General features: G+C 44.2%; 1 non-coding gene across 1 annotated transcript; it reads left to right on the top strand.

Annotated features, from left to right (window-relative positions):
- Positions 1 to 5,863: 5,863 nt before the first annotated feature.
- Trnaa-agc lies at positions 5,864 to 5,936 on the top strand. Its single transcript has one exon. It is a non-coding gene; the product is annotated as a tRNA-Ala (tRNA).
- Positions 5,937 to 6,180: the final 244 nt, after the last annotated feature.

Below are 6,180 nucleotides of genomic sequence, written 5' to 3'. Positions count from 1 at the left end.
TTTATTTTTTGTGGTTTGTTTTGCCTTCTTGTGGTGCTAAGGGTAAGCACAGATTCCACCTTGCTAGACAGAAACTCAGTTGTTGTGCGGTGACCCCAGCACATTTGCTGTTTTAACACAAGCTGCACAGCCTACCTTCTCCACAGCAGAACCCTTCTCTTTTTCTCTAGCCTTTGCCACTGTCCTTCCCTGCATTCTCCCTCCACTGGATATAGTAGGTAGTTCACAAAGCTGCAAAGACCATAGGGTTCCAGGTTCTTGGCTGTGCGCATATGCACCCGTACAGAGCAGGATGTCCGGGGTCCTGCTCTTCCACTGGTCTCTCACTGAACCTGAACTGAACCTGAACTGAAGCTGACCTTAACCAGCATAATCCCCTTCTTTATCTTTAAACTTAAATTGATTTTTTTCATCTCTAAATTTAATGTTTTCTAACAACCAGGTCTCTCGACATTACCCAAGTTGGTCTTGGACTCACTATGTAGTCTAGGAAGGCCATGGTATCCTTCTTCCAAATAGCTGGTTGTGATGATTTGAAGAATGGCCTCCATAGAGTGTGGTCCCCAGTTGGTAGATGTGTTTGAGAAGGATTAAGAGGTATGGCCTTGCTGGAGGAGGTCACTAGGTCACTAGGGTGGGCTTTATGGTGTCAGAGGTCCACTCCATTCCCAGTTAGCTCTCTGTCTCAGTCACTGTCCTATTGCTGTGAAGAGACATCATGACCAACGAGGAAAGCGTTTAACTGGGGACTGGCTTACAGTTTCAGGAGCATAGTCCATTATCATCATTGGCAGGGAGCATGGGAGTAGGCCAGGCTCTGGAGCAGTACCTGAGAGCTATGTCTTGAACCACAGACAGACAAGACAGTACCTGGCATGGGCTTTTGAAACTTCAACGTCAGCCCCTAGTAAGACAAGCTAACAAGGCCATAGCTTCTAATCTTTTTCAAATACTACCATTCTCTGATTACCAACCATTTAAATATATGAGCCTATGGGGGGAGATCAGGATGTAAGCTACTGCTCCAAACCATGCCAGCTTGATGACCGTGGGCTCTAGCCCTCTGCTCTGGGAGTACGAGCCCCAATAAACCTTTTTAAAAGGTGCCTCAGTTATGGTATCTCTTCCCAGTAAAAGACAAGTAACTAAGGCAACTGTCGCTACCGGTCGCTGTGGGGTTTTTTTTGGTTTGGTTTAATTTTTTTTTTTTTTCCCGGAGCTGGGGACTGACCCCAGGGCCTTGCGCTTGCTAGGCAAGCGCTCTACCACTGAGCTAAATCCCCAACCCCTTGGTTTAATTTTTTTGTTTTGTTTTGTTTTTTAGATTTATTTAATGTATGGGAGTACACTGTCACTATCTTCAGACACACCAGAAGAGGGCATCAGATCTCATTACAGATGGTTGTGAGCCACCATGTGGTGGCTGGGAATTGAACTCAGGACCTCTGGAAGAACAATCGGTGCTCTTAACCACTGAGCCATCTCTCCGCCCAGGTTTCTGTGTTCTATAAGTGAAAACAGGAAAGCAAAGCGTACCCATCCAAGGCCTATCCTGCTTAAGGTGACCGATGACAGCAAAGTCAGAGTCCTCCAGGAATCTATCCTTCAAGCCAGTCTGGAGTTCCTTCCCTGGTTCATGAACTCTTGAACCCTTCCTCCATCAGTTCTTCCCAGCAACCCAAAAATATCTCCTACTCCCTCGGGTCTGACGGACGACTGACTGAAGACAATCTATGTTTGGAGCTAGAGGCTTCTTAAGCTGCCTGTCTCCCCTCCAGCCTATTATATTCTGCCTGGGGAAGCCCATATTGTCTTCCACAGCGACTAAAATACTTAAACTTAGCACTGCTCTTTCGTTTTTGTTCTGAGACTCCTCGGACTGGCCGTGAACCCATTTGAACTTCTGATCCTCCTGCCTCCAGTGGATCCCAGGGTTTCAGGCATACTAGGCAAGCATTCTCAGAGCTGAGCTACCTCCCCACCTTGGCTTTTTCCCCCCTAAGTGCTGTGATTAGAGCCCAGGGACCTTGTGCAGCAACTGCTCTCTAATTCCTGCACTACATCCGCAGCCCTCGGTGTTGGCTCTTTTTTTCTTTTTAATTAAATTAATGTATTTTTATTTTTTGCATAATTGTTTGTGTGCCTGTACCTACGTGCACGTGCACATGTTTGTGTGTGCCAGAGGAGGTCAGAAGAGGGTGTTGGGGGGTTGGGGTTTCTGGGATTTGAACTCAGGATCTCTGGAAGAGCAGTCAGTGCTCTTAACCACTGAGCCATCTCTCTCTAGCCCCTCTCGGTTTCTTATAAACATTTAACATATAACTCCAACATCTCGTTCCTAGATATCATCCTAAAGAAAGAAGACATGTGTCTCACAAAGAACTTGTAGAGAAGCTCAAAAGGATAACTAAAAAAAGCAAAATTTCAATTGTACCTATATAAGTAAGAAATAACCAACAGGCCAGAAAGATGGACTCAGAGGTAAGAGCACGAGATGGTCCTCTGGAAGTCCTGGGTTCAAGTCCCAGAACCCATGAGGGAGTTCACAACTAGATATAACTGTGATCACGGGGAATTCACCCTCTTCTGGCCTTCACAGGTGCCATGTATGCATGCAATACAGACACAAATGCAGGTAAAATCATCATGCACAGAAAACTAAATGAAAATAAATAGTTAAAAAGATACAGCTAGAATCAGTAGCACATGTCGGCCTATAGTTGCAGGCAGGTAGAGTCAAGAGAACCAGGAATTTAAGGTCATCCTTGGCTACACAGAAAATTGAAGGTCAGGCTGAGCTACCTGAGATCCTGTCTCAAAAGAATAGAGAAGAACTGGTAAAATAGCTTAGCAGGGAAAGGTGCCTACTGTCAAACCTAGCAATCTGAGTTCACTTCTCAAGAGCCACATGGTAGGGCTGGAGAGATGGCTCAGAGGTTAAGAGCACTGACTGCTCTTCCAAAGGTCCTGAGTTCAATTCCCAGCAACCACAGGGTGGCTCACAATCATCTGTAATGGGATCCAATGACCTCTTCTGACGTGTGTCTGAAGACAGTGACAGTGTACTCATAAATAAAAATAAATAAGTCTTTAAAAAAAAAAAAATCCACGGGGTTGGGGATTTAGCTCAGTGGTAGAGCGCTTGCCTAGCAAGCGCAGGCCCTGGGTTTGGTCCCCAGCTCCGAAAAAAAGAAAAAGAAAAAAAAAGTCCACATAGTAAAATCCGTCCCCCGAGTTCCACACATGGCCTACGCTTAAATACACACAATGTTGTGTAATTTCTCGGGGTAGGATGGGATGGTTGGTTTTTCAACACAGTAGCCATGGCTGTCCTATATCTCTCTGTGAGCATCAGGCTGACCTCTCAGAAATCCACCTGCCTCTGCCTCTCCGGTGCTGGGATTAAAGACCACCACAATTTGGCAATAGATGTGATTTTTTAAAAAATTAAATAACTTGAAAAGAAAACTATAACTGTACTCATGCGGTAGAATCATAACGTTAGAAGTAAAAATTTCTCAATCAGCCTAATTTATTTGGGGCTGGGGGATGGCTCAGTGGTTAAGAGAACTTGTTCTCTTCCAGAGTTCAGTTCCCAGCATCCACTTAGTGACAGACACCCATCTATTCCAGGGGATCTGACACTTTCTAATGCACTTACAAATATGCAGACAAAACAATCACAGGGAGAAACTAAATATCTAAAAACATGTTATAGAAATGAATTTGGGTCCTGTTTGGGACACAGCTTAGTAGTAGAATGCAGGCATATCACAGATGCTAGGTGTGACCACCATGCAAGAAGGTACACACGCATGCACACACACACACACACACACCTGAATCATACTTATCTTTAATAGATGATTATATATATAACATATATGACATATATAAAACATAACATATGTTGTTTTATATATGTATACACATATATATATACATATATACATACACACATACACACACACATACATATGTAAAATAGAACCAGAGGTCACACTATATAGCCTAGGCTGACCATAAACTCACAATAGACACTTGCTTTAAGTTGCTCAATTCTGGAAACATTGAACAATGGAAAACATTTGCCTAGCATACTCACAGTCTAGCATGCTCATAGCCATGCCTAGTATGTTCACAGCCATGCCTAGCACGCTCACAGCCATGTTTAGCATGCTCACAGCCATGCATCAGATGAGTAGCAAACGGAAACAAAAATACAGTAAGATGCTAATTTCTTGGAATTTGAAGGAAAGAAAAAACAAGTATTGTTTTTCAGTCTCCCCTAGAGTTAAATGATAGGACCTTTATATCACCACCACATTCCCTTGGGCCCAGCAACTCCACGTAGTCAGTACTGTCTTCACTCCTAGCCCCTGGCAATCATTGATTGGATTTGAGTCTCTATCTAGCCCTTCCCCAAGCTACACAAATGGCGGGTGTGGTAGATCACACCCATAATCTCATTACTTCAGAGGCTAAGGCCAGAGAACAGGCAGGAATTCTAGGCCAGCAAAAGATACCACTATCAAAAGACACCATCCTTACCAAACGAAAACAAAACAATCCTTGATTTTCAGAAGTCTCTTCCCAGGAACCAAAAGAAGTCTGATTCCACCTCAGGAGAGAGAGAGCTCCAGACCACACCCAAGAGTAAATGACAAACTATCTTACCTCCCTCCCCTACTTGGTCTAAAGCTCTCCCTCTTCCCTGTATTTTGAGACAGGTTCTCACTATGCTGTTCTGGTTGTCCTGGGACTCACTGTGTACACCATGCTGGCCTCTGCCTTCTGAGAGTCGGGAGTCACTGCACCCAGATCAATCCCTTTAATACTATTTATTTTATTCATTTTTTTTTAAAGATCAGGTCTTATCCCCAGGACCTGAGTACTGGAAGGAGAGAAGTAATTTCCATAAGACGTCCTCTGACTTACACACATTTAAGAGGGTTGAAGAGACAGCCCTCTGGTTAACAGTACATCATGCTCTTACAGAGGACTTAGACTTGATTTCCAGCACCTGCATGGTGGCTTCTAACCAACCACCATTTCAGTCCCAGGGGATATGACGTCATTTCCTAACCTCTAAGGACACAGGACACAAGACACTCACATGATCCACATACTTCCATGCAGACAGAACACTCATACACATAATAAAGCAAATATATACATGTTACACAGAGATATATATCCAATTCATATAAGTCACTCTATTGTATATAATTTATACTCTATATAAGATGTATGCTAATATATATTAGTGATAATACCTTTAATGCCATCTTTCAAGAAGCAGAGGCAACCCTGAAGAGCCTCAAAGAGCCTTAAAGAGCAGAGGCTCTTTAAATTTGAGGCCAGCCTGGTCTGTGCAGACAGCTCCAGGCCAGCCGGCGCTGTGCAATGAAACCTTGTCTCAAAAGCAAAGCAAAACTAAAACTGAGAAATGATGACGTCAGTGCAGAGACTTGTATCTGGCCAAAGTGCTGAGAAGAAAGGGCTGTTAAGTCCTCCCTCTAAACGGGAAATCTCTCTCAACGCCCTCCCCTCTGAGGCTCGGGGAATGTCAGGGAAGGGGAGGCCGAGTGTAATTAAGAGGCAGAGGATGGGCGAGAGTTGAGCAATGCTGTCGTCACACGGGCTCTCTGCAGCTGTGGCTTCTGGTCCTAGTCAACAGACTCAGTCACCGTCCCAGCAGGAACTGAGTGAGCTCAGTGAGTCACACAGCAAGGTGTAAATGTGGGAAAGGGATGTCTTGGGGGTGTTCTGGGGTGAGAGGGAGGAGTTTCGGCTGGGCGTGACCAAGACGTGTATGGAAGCATGAAATTGTCGAGGAGTAAAGAAGATATTAAATCAGCTCGGGGGATTAGCTCAAATGGTAGAGCGCTCGCTTAGCATGCGAGAGGTAGTGGGATCGATGCCCACATCCTCCAGTTATTACCTTGCACACCAGGTTTCCACCGACAACCTTATATAAAAGAAGATATTAAACAAGGTAACATAAATAACAATAGAAGGGCAATGGAGAATGAATGCGATCAGAATACATTATATGCGGTTGTGGAAAGCCATAATAAACTAATAATTATGAATGAAAATGAGGATATGAAGAAGGTTTTTATTGTAGATAGGAGGGAGAGGACAGGCAGAGGCATCTGGAAGAGGCCAGACTGAAGT

This window comes from Rattus rattus, chromosome 11 (genome assembly GCF_011064425.1).
Source record: "Rattus rattus isolate New Zealand chromosome 11, Rrattus_CSIRO_v1, whole genome shotgun sequence".
Taxonomy (NCBI): Eukaryota; Metazoa; Chordata; class Mammalia; order Rodentia; family Muridae; genus Rattus; species Rattus rattus.
The sequence above is the reverse complement of the archived record's forward strand: the minus strand, read 5'-3'. Positions and strand labels throughout refer to the sequence as shown.